General features: G+C 39.6%; 1 protein-coding gene and 1 pseudogene across 1 annotated transcript in view; both read right to left on the reverse strand.

The window, feature by feature from the left end:
- CTNNA2 (catenin alpha 2) overlaps positions 1-18,188 on the reverse strand; it is a 1,089,255-nt gene that overhangs the window by 566,301 nt on the left and 504,766 nt on the right. The gene's annotated exons all lie outside the window — the stretch shown is intronic.
- Positions 11,028-11,778, reverse strand: LOC129501544 (40S ribosomal protein S6-like; annotated as a pseudogene).

An 18,188-nucleotide genomic window follows, 5' to 3' on the forward strand; every position in this document is an offset into this window, starting at 1 on the left:
GAAGAGAAGAGGGCAGAATATTCCAGATCAATGGGACTATGAGAACAAAGGCCTGAGGGCATGAAAAAGAAAGAAAGAAAACTGAGAAAGCAACATATCACTCCTTATAGCCAAGAAAGAGGATTATAAGCAGACAGTGATAAGAAGAGATGAGTGGGAGAGGTAGGCAGTTGGGGAGCCAGGCCATGGGGTTTGGAGTTAATCTTGTAAGAAATGGAAAACGTTGAATGCTTTGCCCTGTTTGCACTGAGAAGTTCAATCAGGGCAGCTGCTTCAGCTCTGCGGTATAGCATTCTCTTCTAGTTCTGGGCTTGGAGACCTAGAGGTGGCAAAGTTGCTCCCAGATTCTCTGACATCTCAGCCATAATTTGCAGGGACCCCTCCAGTGTCTGCTTTTATCCAACTATGGTGAGAGTCCAGCCCAAGGCTCAGAGATCTTGACCTTGCAAGGAGCCTCCAGGTCTTGATCCTTCTCTCTTCCCAGTGTCCAATAAGGTGGCCCCTAAAGAGGTATAACTGAGTTTAGTGAGGTTATGTTGGAGTCCTGCGCAGGGGAGTCCAGAGCAAGAGGTCAGAAGCCAGAAGCAAATATACAATGTGCTCCACCTGGAGGCAGAGAGGCACCACACTTTTCCCTGGCATGGCTCTCTTCCTTGCTCATCCCTCCCCTACACAACCACATGGATCAGCGAAGACTGAGAAATCCTGGTGTAGACAGACAAAATACTACTATGCTGTTGAGTATTCAAATAGTTTAAGTTTTTTCCTCTAATTGATCGATTGATTGGCTGATTGACTTTGGAAAAAGATGAGTTGAGAATAAGTAGTAGAAATAAATCATGGCAATTTTGTCCTAAATGCCTAGCAGTGTTGGAGAGATAGCAACACATAGTTCTGGTCACTGTGAATTAATAAAGATCTTGGCTTTAAGGCAAGAAATCCCCATTGTTTAAGTTTGTCAGGCTTTATTAAGCCAGTGGCTCTGTGCTGATTGCAGACAGGGTGGGGTGGGCAAGGGAGCAAGTGTGTTGCCATGGTGACAAGAAGAGAAGTAATTTGTGTGGGCAGAATGATTGTCTTGATTCTAGGAAGTTTAGAGGTAGGCTCACAAGCTGATGGGCAGAAATGGCTCTGAATCCCTTGGAATCATTAGGAATCAGTGATACGGACCCACCATCCTAAATGCTTGCTGGTATCCAAGCGACTAAAATATTCCTTGACACGCTGAGAGAATCCAGGAGACTCCCTGGCACTTGAAAAGAAGCAAAGTACAAATGGCTTAGTGAGAGGAGCTCAGATGCTATTGACTCAAATTCAGAGATCCAAAACCTTGCAAAAGCAAGGTTTAAATGTTCATTATTCAATGCAAAATATATACTGGGCAACAGGTGCCAGACACTGTTCTAAGTCCAGGATGTTGTAAGCACCTCTCTTCATCTGTCATGCCAGGTGAGGCAGGTTTGCACACAGACTCTGCCCTGCATGAGGGGTTTGCTGCAATATGTGACAGGGGAACCTGGCAAACTTACCAGACTACATGCCACAAAATACAGTACGTGCCGAAGAGTGATGAGCCTTGCTTGGGTGGCAATGTACTGGGCTAACAGGACAGCATTCCTAACACAAGAGTCTGGCCTGTAATTTTGCACAAATGCAGTGTCATGATGTTTCTCAGCAGATTCTTTAAAAATAATAGTGTAATACTTGAGAGGCATCTTAAAGAAAAAGAGTAAAAAACAGAAGATGAAAGAAAAGGTATGTTGCATGAATTATGACAATTACAGTGCTGTTTAGCTATTAACTGAAGAATCTTTTGAGGTATTATGTAACGAGGGAAGGTAAAAAAAAAAAAAAAAAACCCTGCCTGAAATGCAATTCCCAGTTGACATACCTACCAGTTTTCCCTTTATGGAGGAAAATGCTTAAAATGAAGCATTAGAAGGAACCCCAGAACTGGACTTGGTGTAGTTATTGGCAGTGGGGCCTGGGGTGGGTCACTCTATCTCCATGGGTATGGTTTCATTTCTGAAATGAAAGTGTTAGTAGGGGTATCTCCACTTCTAGTTGTAATAGTTTTAAGGTTCTATGGCACTTAACATCTTTTACTCAAAGAGCTCCCAAGGACCTAATTCCCTTACAAAGCAGCTGGATGGTCATTAGCATGTAGTTAAAAGGTAAGTTCACTTCAATGCTTGGAAGTAACACATCCTGCTGAATACGCAGTCATACAGACTCTTTTGAAACAAAAATAATTTTTAATGTTTCTCTTTTCCACTTCACTTTTTGTAGCTGACTCCCAGAGAATAACTAGAAATACCAAAACATTATAGTAGCATTGTCCACTGGGACAGCACAAAGCTCTGAATCAGAAATGAGGAGTCTTCCCCTGTCATCACCTGCAACACAACCTTCAGCCAGCTATCAAAACTTGCTAGCTCTGTTTTTCTTTTCTGCAAATTGGGAATAATGAATATGGTCTAGGATTTTAAAGCTCTGAAAATAAAAAGTATTCTGATATTACATGTATTTTATAAGGAGGCTCCTTAATCTTCTTCCTTCAAAGTAACTTGTTTTACAGAATGACAAGGAAACCCAGCATTCTATTACAGCTCTCAGGAGAATCCACAGAGCAGATGTTAAATACAAGATTACTCTTGCAGATGCTCGGAAACAAAAAGGAAACCAGACCATTACTTCTAGAGACCACTGACTATACGTACTCCATCATTTTTCTTTTTTTATAAATGGATGAATAAGTGGGAACGACTATGGATTGTTATTTTTCCCCCAGCTAGTCTTTTTTCTTCTTCCACTTTTAGTATGAAAGGTAGTGGTGGTGTTTTATTTCCTTATAATCAGGAATGGTATCAGCTCTTAAAGCAAGGTAATTCTCAGATCACATTTTTTTTGTTTTTTTTTCTGATTTGGGGACTTGAAGCATAAAAGCATCTCAGCCGCTCCAAAACACACAAAACAAATCCATTTGTTGAAATGTAATTTTCTTGAGAGTTGATGTCTAGTTCCTAGTGCTGTCCCTTTCCTCTGTCTGCTCATGGGGAAATGCTGATGAATACTGAAATCATAAAGAGACAAAGGAAGGACAGGTCCCTAGCACACAGGTTACATCATTTGCCCCTTCAATATAGTGTCCCCTAATCCAGATATTAGCAGGTAACCTGTGAATGTGTGCTCAAACTTAAAAGGAGGGATGGACTCACAGCACACAGAGGCCAAGTAGGAGTATTCTTTTTTTTTTTTTTTAAGTAGGAGTATTCTATATCATGATCAAAGCCTGGACCACCTGCAGATCCAAGGCCACCCTCAAGGATCTGCTCCCCAAAAGGTGAAAGACCTTCTCCCTTAATGAACATTTAGGCCCTAAATATGTGTTTTTTTCACTTAAAGGACCAAAAATATCCACATTACATCTTAATAGTATATTTGAGAAAGTTAATTCAGGGCAAATTACATGACATTTTCATTCAAGAATGAGATGATATTTGCATCCTCTGCCCCCAGTTGGCAAAGAACCAATCGGGGCATTTTCAACTGTGAGAGTAGTGTAACTATTCACTTTTCCTTAACAGAAACTATTAACAAGCTTCTTTTTAACTTATAGATTTACTTTGTAAAATAAAAGTTTTAAAAAGTTTTAAGTGTAAAAAGCTTTTTGTAAATCCAACTTCTAACATCTTCTTGGAGTGAGGTTTTTTGAATTCATATTCCGTTGCAAGAATTCACTGCAGGGAATTGTTTCTGTTCTCACTGTTTGGAAGGACATCACATGTGGTGGTGGAAGGATACCCTGGAAAGGGTTATGCTGGCAGCACTATGATCCCTCCAAAAGTGCCAACAGTGAGTTTGCTCCTTAAGCTAATACAGATACTGTAAGGAATAGTGAAACTTTAGCATCAATCTCGCTGGGAAATTGCACTTCATGTGAACCATAGTAAAACATTTGCCTGTTTATACGGGAAAGGGGCATGCTATCTCTTGATCCTCCAATAGTACCTTGCATAGGATTTAAACACTTGGTTGATTTACTAGTGGTGGTAAATCAAAGCAAAGCCATAGGAATAAGGCATGAGGGAAATATATAAAGGAAAAAGAGAAGCATATATAGTTCACAGCAATTTCATCAGTGTATGGATGACCAATAGTTGAATATAAAATAGAGGTTGTTGAAGCTCCATTATTTTTTCCCTTTTCCTTATGATATTTACCTAATGTCCACTATGTGCAATTCTCTGGGGAATTTTCAAACCATGTAGCCCCTGCAGAGATTGCCAGGGGCAATACCTACCTAATACCTGATCTCTCCTTGCTATCCTTTGCTGGGAACAAGGTTACCCAGAGTAAAAATTATTTTCCAACCTTCCTTATAACTAGAAAACGTATGCACTCAGAAGGCACCAATTTGGGGTACCTTCTGCTTCTCTGAAAGTCATCAGCTATGTTGGACTACATATGGGAACTCATATGGTCTCAAACCTCTATAGAGGCTGCTCTGCTTCAAAGTCCCAAACACAATGCTGATGCCAGGCAAGAAATGCTGGGAAGACCAGAGGATTGGCCTTATACATGGCCGGGCCTATAGCAAACTGGAGAGTACATCCCCAACCTAAAGCTGCTCTTCGGCCTCTGTTACTGCAACTGCAACTCAGATCCTATGACGACAAGCCTTCTAGTTTACAGTCACCAGAAATCTGGATTTTCATGTGAAATTGCTCAAATCTTAAGTTTTAGCAACTTTACAAGTTCAAAAATAATTTTACAGTGTTGTGGGCCCAATAAAACATAATTGCAGTTAGATTTGGCCCACTAGCCAGCAGTTCATAACTAGTCATAAGCATGAGAGAGAAGTCGAGGCTGTTGGTTGAAAGTCTAGAATGCATAAGCACCAGTTAAGTAAAAGGCTCCTTAGAAGTTTCGAGCTTAAGACCCAATCACTTAGGGGAAAGTCTGGGAGGTTGAGCCCTCAGAACAAACCAAGCCTCAATTTGGTTGCATCAACTGAGCAAAATCAAAATCACACAATATAACAGTGAATGGGCATTTTTAATTTTCTTTATATCTATGGTTTTCAGTCACATGGGATGCAAAAATACCATTTGTCAGTGTATGGTCCACTTAATTAAATAGATCTCTACAGAGCTACTTTCTATTTTTATTTTTTATTTTTTTTTTTTTTAAATCTTTTTTAAAGATTTTATTTATTTATTCATGAGAGACACACAGAGAGAGAGGCAGAGACATAGGCAGAGAGAGAAGCAGGCTCCATGCAGGGAGCTGGATGCAGGACTCGATCCTGGGACTACAGGATTACACCCTGGGCCAAAGGCAGACACTCAACTGCTGAGCAGCCCAGGAATCCCTAAAAATATTTTATTTATTTATTTGAGGGAAAGAGAGCATGAGGGGAGGGGCAGAGGGAGAGGAAGAAGCAAGTTCCCCACTGAGCATGGAGGCTCATGTGGCGCTCAATCCCAGGGCCCTGGGATTATGACCTGAGCTAAAGGCAGATGCTTAACTGACTGATCCACCCAAGTGCTCCTCTGCAATGCTACTTTTTACAATGAATATTTGTAAACAACAATTTATGTCCATTGATATTCATAATAATTTAAGATATATTTCTTAAGATTTAGGATGTGGATATAAAGATATATGCATTCATACCTACATACATATTGTCTGAGGAGAGGCAGTTAATTTTGTTGAAGAAATGAATGTAGGAAAACATACTGAGGTTGGGGTAAATGTGCCATGCCAACACCACTGTGCCAACAGAAGATTGCTTAGGACTCTACTAGTCAATATGTGCCAGTGGTCCAGGAATCAGGGATCTGCTAAGTCGTGTGGAACTGTAGGCAGGAAAAAATAAGTTTGTTACAAACAGAGAATCCCAGACCTGCTTCAGAATCAGAATTGTATTTTAACAAGATGGATAGGTGATTCCTTTGCACTGACTACAATTCAGAAAATTGCATTACAAAGAAAGCCATGGGTAGTGCTGGGAGACCCACAACCTAGAGAGTGCGCTCAATTTGGAGGAAGAACAACTGACCTTGAGTCCTATTTCTAACAACTAAGAGAATTTCTTGACTTCTCAGTTTTCTTCATCTATAAAGTGGGAGTAACAATGTGTCTCGCAGGATGCAGATTTTTTTTTTAAAGACTTTATTTATTTATTCATGAGAGACACAGAGAGAAAGAGGGCAGAGACACAGGCAGAGGGAGAAGCAGGCTCCATGCAGGGAGCCCGACGTGGGACTTGATCCTGGGTCTGGATCCCTGAGCCAATGGCGGTGCTAAACCACTGAGCCACCTGGGCTGCCCCAGTATGCAGATATTTACTCAGTAAAGTTTAAAGGACAGTTCAACTGTAAGTTGTCTTAGTATCACCCACCTGCATTTTCATTTTGCATGTACACACATCTTGGGGTCACTTTTTATATATATATTACTTTTGGAGGAAATCACCTTGAAAATGCCTAAGTGTTCGCGAGAACTAAGAGCAGAATACCACTAGTCTAAATCTGAAAAGCCAGAATAAGTGTGGGTAAGTGATAAATAATCTGCTTTGGAGTATAAAAATAGGCTATAAAGAAAAGTTCTAACTTCAGCCAAGTTCACGGTAATGACCTGAATGAGGTACACGGGAATGCAAACACTAAATATTAAAAAAAAAAAAATCTTAGAAAAGCATAATCCTAAAATATTAATTCCTCACCCTACACTAAAGACACAGGGAACAAATGAAGCAGGAAAAAAAAAAAAACAGAAACAATGATAAAAAGAGAAAAATAGATGGAAGCCAATTTCAACCCACTGTTATTTAGTTCAATTTGAGTGCACATGCTCAGAAATAACAGAGGGCCTCTGTCCCATCTGGAACTTCTGGACACACTCACACTGTCTCTTTGAGTACAGATTATAAGAAAGGAGGCCTCTCTATTTTATGCAAACTGTTTCTACCCATTTCAAATCCTCTCCACCTGAAGATGCAGGTCAACAAAGAGTTGTTATGATCATTCACAGTTATACTGCTTAAATTATTAAATGTGGCTGGATTTAAGAAAATTAAAGAAATACCTATATCTATACAGATATACATTATATGTATTATATATTATATATTATCTCTATAGTGTTATATATTATAATATATTTATTATATATTTATATATTATCGCTATATATAATATATTAATATTATATATTATCTCTATATATAGAGACTTACATATATATAAGATATATATATATATATATATATATATATATATATATATATACACTTAAGTTTTATTGTATTTGAAGTAGGGATAGCCTCATTGACACATCCTTTATAATAAATTAATTTTATAGAAGTTTTTCAAATGCATGTATTGCAATCTGCAGCTTCAATTGGCAAGTGATCTCAAGTCTTCTACCAAACAGATGAATCTACTGCAGGGAGGTCATATTGTACATGGTACGGTGTTCTGTTTCATACAGGAATTCAATATGGCTTGAATTAATACCTATATGGCACCAAAGATGTATCATACCTATATGAGACACACATCTGTATGTGGACTGGAGGACACATGGGCAAATATACATGGTGGTTTTTATTACCTGGTCTATTTACTCTTGTTTCATAGACAAGATGACAAGTTTTGGACAAATTGTCTCATTTATCTCAATCTTAGTTTCTTCATCTGAAATGTTAGTATTTGAGATGATATTTAAAGCCCTGAAGAAGTCAAACATTAATGATCCTATGCAATTAAAGGTCACATGCACATTTGATGTATCTTTATTCCTCTCAAAATCAATGAGATATGTAAACTACTTAAAATACCTACTTCTCAGGGTGCCTGGGTGGCTCCAGTTGGCTAAGTGTCTGCCTTTGCCCATGTCCTGGGATAGAGCCCCACATCGGGCTCCCTATTCAGTGGGGAGTCTGCTTCTCCAAACCATTGGTACACTTTCATAAACACTTTCTCTCAGATAAATAAAATATTTTAAGAAAACACTATTTATCTTAGAATTAATTGAACACAGGTCTGTTGAGGGAAAAAATGCACTACAACAAATGAAATTTTCAATAGACAAAAAAATGCTGAGAATATTTTTCTATCTCTTGGTTAGGGAAAATTGGAGACACTGAGATGCTTCTGTGGAACCTGTTTTTCTGCATATTACTCTTCCAGAGGAGCCAGAACTCCACTGGAAACCCAGTCATTCTTCAGTTTCCTCAGGAGATCTTCAGAAAGAGACAATGGCATGGACTGAGTGGCAGCCTCTCAGTTCCCTGGCTTCCTTTCTACTCACTCCTCTGCTCTATTAAGCTAGCCCTCAGTTTTTGTTGTTGCTCAAATTGATTTTTGGATCTATTTTGTTATGCCCTGCAATTTTGCTAATATCCAAAAATGTAAATTTATAGACAAATGTGCAGGTGTAGTGTTTGCAGTGAAAGTTAATTGCTTGCTTTTCTAGAGGATAAACAGCAAGCTTTCACATTTAAAATATGAATGATCTATTGAACAGAATAGGATTTACCTAAATCCCTGTTGCCATGATTTGCTCGAATCTATGTGTGTTTACAAACCATAGAAAACATGTCCCAACCACCCCCCCGCCCCGCTCAAGGTTACATAATACAACAGAATTCAGAAAACAGAAGTGGATTCAACATTATACTGAGAAAATAATATATACTGAGAAAATAATTACTAATGAGCCAGATTTTCCATAAGGAGTTTTTATCAGGTTTTCTACTCAATAGGGGTTTGGGTCCACAGCCTATACTCGGAGCTGCTGTGATCTGTGAACCTGCCCGGCGTCCCCCTCCAGGGGACTCTGTTTATCCTTGTCCAGGTTGTAGGCTTCTCTATACTAATTTCTCACATACCCACAACTATAAAACTAGTGCCTAAGAGCTCAGCAGATGGCATATCTGGGCATGGCAGCAAGGAACACAATGCAAAGGACATGTGGTGGGCTGACTTTGTAAACATGCTGCAAGAGAAAAATGATTAGCCACATATGTCTCTGATTTACTGGTCAGCTGGACAGGAGGCACACCGAGTCTGTTGGCTCTCTAAGGCAAAGAGAGCCATCCCTGCCTAGATGAGGGAAGGGAACACAGGGCAATCCTGTTCATACTCAGACTTAATGTAACTTCACCTGTCATGAATATTTTATGACTTGAGGATTTAGGAAGGCAGCATAGAGATTGATCAGCAGATTGTAAAGATTTTATTCAGGCTCCCTCCATCCCCACCTGCCCCTTCGTGGTGATACTCAGCTCATCACTATAGTAACTCAAATGGGCAGCATCAACTTATAAAGAAAAATATTATTTTACTTATAATCCCTACTTTATTTTGTTGTTTGCACAGGACAGCAAGGAGAGCACAACAGGGGAAGAATCTCTCCTTATAACAGGTGACCAAGGAACCTCGTGGAACATGTCAGGTTGAGGCATCAGGCTAAAACCCAGGCAAGTAAAACCCAGGCAAGTTGTGGTCTTTGGTGGAAAGGGGTGATTATGAAGACAGCATGTTTTTTTCTGCCAAACTCCCTAATGGACACATAGCAGGCTTGTATAGAGAACAGAAAAGGGGAAAAAATTCAAAAAGAGCAACTTCATTAAACTCTGGAACACCCTAAGGACAGGACCATTGCACAGACAATTATGGAGCTAAGACTACAACAGTGGGAGCCAGAAAGCCTCCCATGATGTTAAAGAAAAGACACTCCAGAACCTGCTGCCTGGGAAACAGCACTGTCTGGTACAAGGGGTCCAGATGTGAACATGTGTGCCAGGGCCCCCCACTTATAGAAACAGCTGTGAGTTTGGAATGTCCAACGGGACTAGAGGTCTAAATTTGTGAGTTAGGAACAAAATCTATAGGTAAAAATTGTTTTAAAAGTTACATTGATTCTATCAAAATTTGTGGCAATTTGTTATCGTTTGAGCACTGTCAGGAATTTTATGCTAAGCATTTTATATGCAAAGCACTTTCTTTAAAACTCATAAATCCCCATGAAGTGTGCCCTTTTGCCCTCATCTTTCAGATGCAGACTGATGTTAAATGACTTTGTCAGGGCAGAAGAGCCGGGGTTCATCCTGGCACCATCTGACCTCAAGTCCAAACTCTTTGCTATTCTTGATTGCTCCTCTTATGAATGAACCATAAACTGGCCCAAAATGAGATCATTTAAAAGAAAAACCACAAAATTATTTACCAAATTTAGTCCTATGTTTTCCATTCTTTTTTTAAATTTTCAATTATATTGCCATTTAAATTTCTATTATCATTTCCTAAATTACAGATTAGATCTTGCTTCTCCCTGTTGGAACGTCTCCCCATAACCTTTAGATGATAGCCCTAATGGCATGATTCTAGATCATCTTTTAACTTGATCTCAAGCTACCTTCCCATCTATAGGTGTCCCTGATTCCTACCACAGCTGACAGCTTGCCAACCTTGCAATCACACCTGCCCTTTCATAAACTACTCTGTGCTTTCTTGTTTTCATTCCTTAGACTCCAATTTAGGCATCACTTCCCCTACAAGAGTTCTCTCTGAACTCACAGGCAGAACTAATGACTCCTTCCTCACTATCAGTACTGCAACATTACTTTAGATCTTGTTTCTAACATTTTCTTTCTACTATCAATTTGCATATTTGTTTCTTCCACAAGAGAGCAAGTTACTCTGGGTCACTGACTCTGTCTTCTTAATCCCAATTTCTCAGCATATGGTATCATATACTTGGTGCACAAGAGGCACTCAATCAATTGGTTGAACTGAGTTTTCTGGCTTTGGTTGTAACTGAGTCTGCCCCAGAATTATGTTAGCCTAATTCATTTATATCAATTAAGTTAATGTATCTTCTTTTCCATCGTCATTGTCCCTTCCTTCCCACTGTCCCAAGATATACTTTCCCTCACCAGCAAACCTTCCACTTGCTTTTTTTTTTTGTGTGTGTGTGTGTGTGATCTTATTTATTTTGTCGCTCTTAGAAAATCTCATTTTTGACTGGACTCAGATTTAGAGGTAGAAGCTCTCAGAGAAGACAGCCTCCGTCTCTTGGCAATCTGTTCCTGGCGTTTTTCTTTGGCCTCCTTCATTCTCTTGGCCAAAAGTTTAGCATATTCTGCAGCCTCTTCCTTATTTTCCTTAGTACGCTGTTTCCTCAAAGCAATATGCCGACGCTTGTGCTGGAGGACACGTGGAGTAACAAGACGCTGAATCTTGGGTGCTTTGGTTCTAGGTTTCTTACCTTCTTTGTTTAGGGGCTTTCTAACAACAAACTGGCAGACATCATCTTCTTTTGACAGATTAAAAAGCTTTCGGATTCTGCTGGCTCTTTTGGGCCCCGGGCGACGAGGCACAGTAGTAACAATGAGTCCAGGAATATGCTTCTCCCCTTTTTTCACAATAACCAAATTGAGAACACTGAGACTGGCATCCACAATGCAACCCCGAACAGATTTGTGCTTCCTCTCTCCAGTCCTCCTGGGTCGGTAGCAGGAATGCCCCTTACTCAGCAGCAGGCGGACGCGGACATGGGTGAAGACACCCTGCTTCATGGGGAAGCCTTGTTTGTCATTGCCACCACTGATTCGCACCACGTAACCCTTCCATTCCTCGCCCAGAGCATGGCAGCAACTTCTGTGGCCATATGCTTCTCATAAAACGTACGCAGTTTGTGCTCATCACCCACTTCAATGAGTTTCTGGCAGCCAGTAGCTGGGAAAGAGATGTTCAGCTTCATCCTGAAGTGGCCTACCACCTTGGAGGCACCATGAAAAAGAGCCTTCCACTTGCTTTTAAGGTCACCACATAAAATACAGGTCTCCCTGTTAAATCTGAGATTCAGATAAAAAGCAAATATTTTAGCATCTATCAAATACTGCATGGTGCCTAATTATACTAAGAATTATAGTTTATATGAAATTCAAAATTTAACGGGGTACATTTTTTTTTCTAAATCTGACCTCCCTATTTTCTTTACAAACCTCCTTAAACCATCATTTGCCACAAGTGGCTCATGGTAGGCCTTCTTCAGTCATAAAATAGAGACTTGTTCACAATGGAATATATTTGCTTCACAGGGGTGGTATAAAATACAACCATGAAGGCCCTCCAAATGCTCAGTGGCTCACTTAAGTTGGCAGCATAAGATGAATTAAGGAAAATGTCTCTGTAACAAACTGATAGGATTGCATGACTGCTCGCTCATGCTCTCACTTAAGGCTGTCCCTTAACCTTTGGATTTGACCTTGAGTATGATCTTCTAGTTGTGCTCATGTATCCTTTCAACCATCTTTCAGGCTTTCAATTGATAAAATTGCCAGGTTCTGGAAGGGTCCTGAATTCCCCTACATGAATGTTTCCTCTGTGGGTGGCAAATCTGCTAAACACGAACTTCTCAGGATAAATGGATAGGTCTGTGGTTTTCTTTCAAGAAGTCTCATCTGCATTTTTCTTTCATTCAGGAAGGCCATGGGGCAGACACTGAGCCAGTAGCTGCTCCCAATCTACACATGCCAAGGAACACTCAGTGAAGGAAGGCTTGCTGATTGCCAAGAGTCAGCAAACAGTGTTTCAGGGACTGCCTTCTCTCTTAATACCTAAAGAGTAACACGTGATGAATCGCTCATTCCCAAAGACTATAAATTCACTTGTCAGAAAGGTTTTGTCTATAGCAGTGACCTCCTCCATAAATTTCTGCAATAATGGAAATGTTCTATTTCGTGCTGTCCAATATAGTAACTACTAGACACACGTGGCTATGGAATACATGTTGATATGTAGCTAGTGTGACTGCAGAACACATTTTTTTAAAAGATTTTATTTATTTATTCATTAGAGAGAGAGAGAGAGAGAGAGAGAGAGAGAGAGAGAGGCAGAGACACAGGCAGAGGGAGAAGCAGGCTCCATGCCAGGAGCCGGACGTGTGGGACTCAATCCCGGGTCTCCAGAATCAGGCCCTGGGCTAAGGCGGCGCTAAACCACTGAGCCACCGGGGCTACCCTGCAGAACAAATTTTTTAATTTGATTTAATTTTAAATTTATTTTTTAAAGATTTTATTTATGTATTTATTTGAGAGAGAGAGTGAGAGTATATGCACACACACGTGAGTGGGGAGAGGAGCAGAGGGAGAGTGACAAGAGATCATGACCTGAGCTAAAATCAAGAGTCAGCTGCTCAACCAAGTGAGCCACACAGGTGCTTCTGATTTAATTTTAAATTTTAAATGTAGCCTTGATTAATTTAGGGCTACTGTGTTGGGTAGTGTAGGCTTACAGCACCTCCCCCCAGGGCCTCCATTCCCTTTAAAATCTGGACCCCGTGGTTAGCCTTTCTCATAACCTTATTTTTATTAAGGTTGACTATTATTATTATTATTGATTATTATTATTATTGTCCTGACTAATGAGCTATCATTTCCTGATTATAATTTTTTTGTGTAAATGATCTTTACAATAATCTTTCAAGGTAGTTGTCTTTATCCCCATTTTATAGATGGGAAATAGAGATAAAGAAGTACATTATGCTAAGCGAAAGCAGCTAGACACAAAAGGCCACATAGCAAATGATTCCATATATATGATAGGTCCAGAAAAGGCAAAGGCATAGAGACTAATCTACAGAAAGTAGATTTCTGTAGATTAGTGATTATCAGAGGTTGAGGGAAGGGAAGGGAAAAAGAGTGACTATGAGTAGCTATCGAGCTCCTTTTAGAGGATGAAATGTTATAAAATTAGACAGTGGTTATGGTTGCACAACTCTGAATATACTAAAAAACACTGATCTGTACACTTTCGAAAGGTGAATTTTATAGTATATGACTTCTATCTCAAAATTATTAAAAATGTAGTCATATTTAAAATATACAACATTAAAGGGCACCTGAGTGGCTCAGTTGATTGAGTAGCTGCCTCTTGATTTCAGCTTAGGTCATGTTCTCAGGGTCATGAGATTGAGCCCAGTATAGGGCTCTATGCTCAGTGCAGAGGTGGCTTGAGATTCTTTCTCCCTCTGCTTCTACCCTAACCCCCCACCTCTCTCTCTCTCTCTCTCTCTCAACTAAAAAAAAATCTTTAAAAAATACATACAACATTAAAATATGGCTTCATTAAGTATATAAATTGACTTAAATATAAAAGATTAAAAATTGAAACAAAACCAGAGGTGAAGTGGCTTGTATGCATCACATAGCTGGGAGTGACATGAGGTCTATAATCTTAGTAAATGTTTAAGCATACAATATATAGATACAATGTATTACAACAGATCTCTAGAACTTACCTTACTTAACTAAAACCTTATGCCCATTGATAAATGACTGCCCATTTCCTGTTGCCTACCAGCCCCTGAAAAACCACCATTCCACTCTCTAAATCAATGAATCCGACTATTTTGGATTCTTCATATAAAGGAAATCATGTAGTATTTGTCTTTCTGTGACTGGCTTATTTCACTTAGTATAATGTCCTCAAGGTTCATCCATATTGTCATGATATTGCAAATATCCTTTTTAAAGGCTGAATAGTATTCCACTGTGTGGAATATATATATTATATATATTAATAAAATGGTATCCATAACAGTAACACCATTGGTCATAAAGACTGGAAATTACACAAAGTCTCTGACAGAAAAATGTTCATTTTGTAAAAAGTGCAGCTGCTATGGAACTGCTTCACTAATAAAACTATGAGAGCATCTTCTTTGGGGCTTTTGGAAGAAAGATTCTAGATCTTAGTTTCTGAGGTGTGGATGCCTGGGGCATGGATGGGTCTGAACAGTCTCTTGTCCTCTGTTAGAGTATTTCTTATAACATTGTAGCAGTTCTTGTATTCTTGCTTTGTAGGATTTTTTTCTTAACACAGGGCAAAAAGCACTAAGCTTCTAATTTGGAGAACTGGACATAGGCAGGAAGAGCGAGCTCTTCAGGGGGGTACTTATCCTTGATCTTCTCTCCAGCAGTACTATGTAGTAGGTTTCATCTTGTTAAGAACCTAGAGTGTCCTTGTGATTTATTTTTCCTGTGGGTGAAGACATAGATATCTTGAGAGTCTGAGTGACTGGATTAAGACGTTTTGGGACATTTAACTTTTTCTGAGCAAGGGACCAGAAAATTTTCGAGAAACAAGCGATAGAGTCAAGGCCAACCCAAACATCAGAAAGGAGGCAGGGGAGGCATGGCACAGTTTCTCAGCAACTTTCCCAGTTGCTCCCAAGTGTTCCATTTGTTATCACTGTCATTATACCTGTGGATGAGGGAAGGCCCTCTTTGGAAACCATCCTCCTCTGTAAAATTCTTCTGCAAACAAGAAAGGAGAGGAAGGGACAGATTCAATCTGCTGCCTGGGGAAGCAGCAGAACACCGGTCTTTGTGCAACTGTCCTTAATGATATTTGCAATGGTTTAATCTCTCTCTTTAAAGCAAACATCATCTGTCTGCTGCTCTGAGTGATCTACTCCCACTTTTCGAGATGCAGGCTCATTTAACAACTGGCAATCAAACGCGCTCCAGCAGCCACAATGGAAACTGTCGAGGTTCATTACACTGAAAAAATATGCCATCTTTATTTCCATTCTATTGTTTCCTCAAAGATTAACAATACACATTTTTTTTTTCCAATGGCCCATTTTCATGAAATTTCACTAGGATATATTTCTAAGCCCCTGATCCAGATGGTGCAACTCAGAGTGAAATCTGTAGTGTGCCTCTTTGTCGCTATTCTAGAGCATGGCAGTACTATTCTGGACAAATTAAAAAAAAATGATATCACAGATTCAGGGGATGAAAACAATTTGAGATTAAAGAGTTTATGATGTGAGACTCAGGAAAAGTGCTCTTGATTGAGACAATGATTACTGATGAACTGACAGTAACTTGCAGGTTTGCTCAATTGTTTAATTGGATGTGGTGGGTTTCTTGCAAAATCCTGATGGGCACTTAATTTACCTTTGTAAAAGAAAGCATAAATAGAGTTACCCTTTTAGGTATTTGGAGGAAGTTTAAGGAGAATAGGAGAAAACAATAAAACAGTAAAAGGCTATTGCAACTAAAACAATAGTTGAAATAAGAGATTAAAGGATTGTGATAGTTTTAAAACATGGCTTTTTCCTAAAAGAAAAAAAAAAAAGTTTTCCCATTGATGGGGTCCCCTTGGGTACTCTTATAACAGCTCTGACCGATTGATACAGCAGAAAGGACTCTGCTGGATGTGCAAGGCTAAGTCATAAAAGGCCAAGCAGCTTCTGCCTGGTTCCCTTGGAGTGCCTGCTCCAGTGGAAGCCACCACATATTACCAAGTCTGAGTACCCTAACACCTGTAGGTACCCTGAATACACCATGTAGGTGCTCTGGGGGACAGTCTGGCTGAACTCTCAGCTGACAGATGGATAAACTACCAACCATAGGCAAGAGTCATCTTGAGTTTCAAGCCTTCAGATGGCTATAGTGTCAGGTGGCATCTGCCTGCAACCTCAGGAGAAATCCCAAAACGAGAAATGCCCAGTTGAGCCCTTCCCAAACCCTTTACTTTCAGAACTGTGAGTCAAATAAAATGTCTGTAGTTCTAAACCACTGGTTTTGAGGGTAATTCATTAAGCAGAAATAGAAACCAGAATAAGTATTAAATCTGTCCAGAACCAGGACGAGTTTTCTTCTAAATGTTTGTACAATGAGTTCCCTTAGGAAGATTAGGAAAAAAAAATATTTTCAAGTGTAAAAAAACTCAAAGGATGCGTAGTAGAATGCTCAAGCCAGCACCAGGAGCTTACCAACCATTGTCTGTAACTGGCATAAAATCCAAATGTACTGCAGGTTCAAAGTTAGCCAAGATGCTGAGGTCTGCCAAAACTTCCAAAAGTCTAGATTAAATGATAACTACAATTGAGTGATGGAGATACACAATTTGTTTCACTACACTTTAGCTGTCTTCCTTCTGACTGCTGATTCAGTCTGAGAAGGATGTACCCCTCCCACCACAGCCCTGCCACAAGGTGCTTTTCCAATAGATTGTGGTGTAATTAGCATCTACACCCCCTTCCCTAATACCAGAGATCCTCCATTAGATGCTAGATCAAGCTATGGGCATAGCCTTCTGGGACTGTGATATAGAACAAAGATGCTTGATCTCTTTTTCACAAGTGACAGAACTGATTATCTATCTGGAATGTTCATAGATATTTAATATTTTACGCACACACAAAAACACATGCACGCACTTTCCTCTTTTTCTGATGCTGAAGAAAAAAAGATGAGCGAGAAATAAAGCCTGCCTTCAAAGAGTTCATAGTCTTGTAGGGTAGACATTCAGGAAAGGTGCTGAAAGGTGCCCAGTGCTGGAAGCTCCATAACAGAAGGCTATGAAGAGTCTGAGGGAATCCCAGAATGGGAGACACTTCAGTCTGCAGGGTAACTGGGGAGAGTCCCACAAAACGGAGAGGAAGACCTAGGGTTTTGCCCTTTCTATGTCTCAAAACCAAACTGGCTGACTTTTGTAATCAGTAGAAAATAAAATGATTTTAACATCTGTATTTTATTTTTTTAGAATGAGATGTATTTTAGATAGTTATTTCCTTCATAAAATCATGTGAATATCTTTACTAATTAGCATTCAGCATGCATTTAGCATTTGATTTTCTTTGCAAAAGCACCATTTGCATACCCATAAATGCAAATATTTTGCAAAGTGATGCCCTTTGCATTACACAGCAAAGCATGCAGTTCAAAAAACAAAAATAAAACAATTTGGGGCATCTAATGTGTAAAAAGTATGTGATTATCTGCTTTTCCTACCTTATTAGAAAACAGCAGAGTTTTTTTTTTTCCAAAAATGGTTTAAATCATCTACTAGCATATCAGTCTTTGCTACCTATTTTTTAAATGATCAATAATAAATGTCCTCTTCACAGGTTTTTTTAATTTTTTTATTTGTTTTCCCACAGGTTTTATTTATTTTTTTTTAAAGATTTTATTTATTTATTCATGATAGTTACACACAGAGAGAGAGAGAGGCAGAGACATAGGCAGAGGGAGAAGCAGGCTCCATGCAGGGAGCCCGACATGGGATTCGATCCCAGGTCCCCAGGATCGCGCCCTGGGCCAAAGGCAGGCGCCAAACCGCTGCGCCACCCAGGGATCCCTCCCACAGGTTTTA

This window comes from Nyctereutes procyonoides, unplaced genomic scaffold, assembly GCF_905146905.1.
Source record: "Nyctereutes procyonoides isolate TBG_1078 unplaced genomic scaffold, NYPRO_anot_genome, whole genome shotgun sequence".
Classification (NCBI taxonomy): Eukaryota; Metazoa; Chordata; class Mammalia; order Carnivora; family Canidae; genus Nyctereutes; species Nyctereutes procyonoides.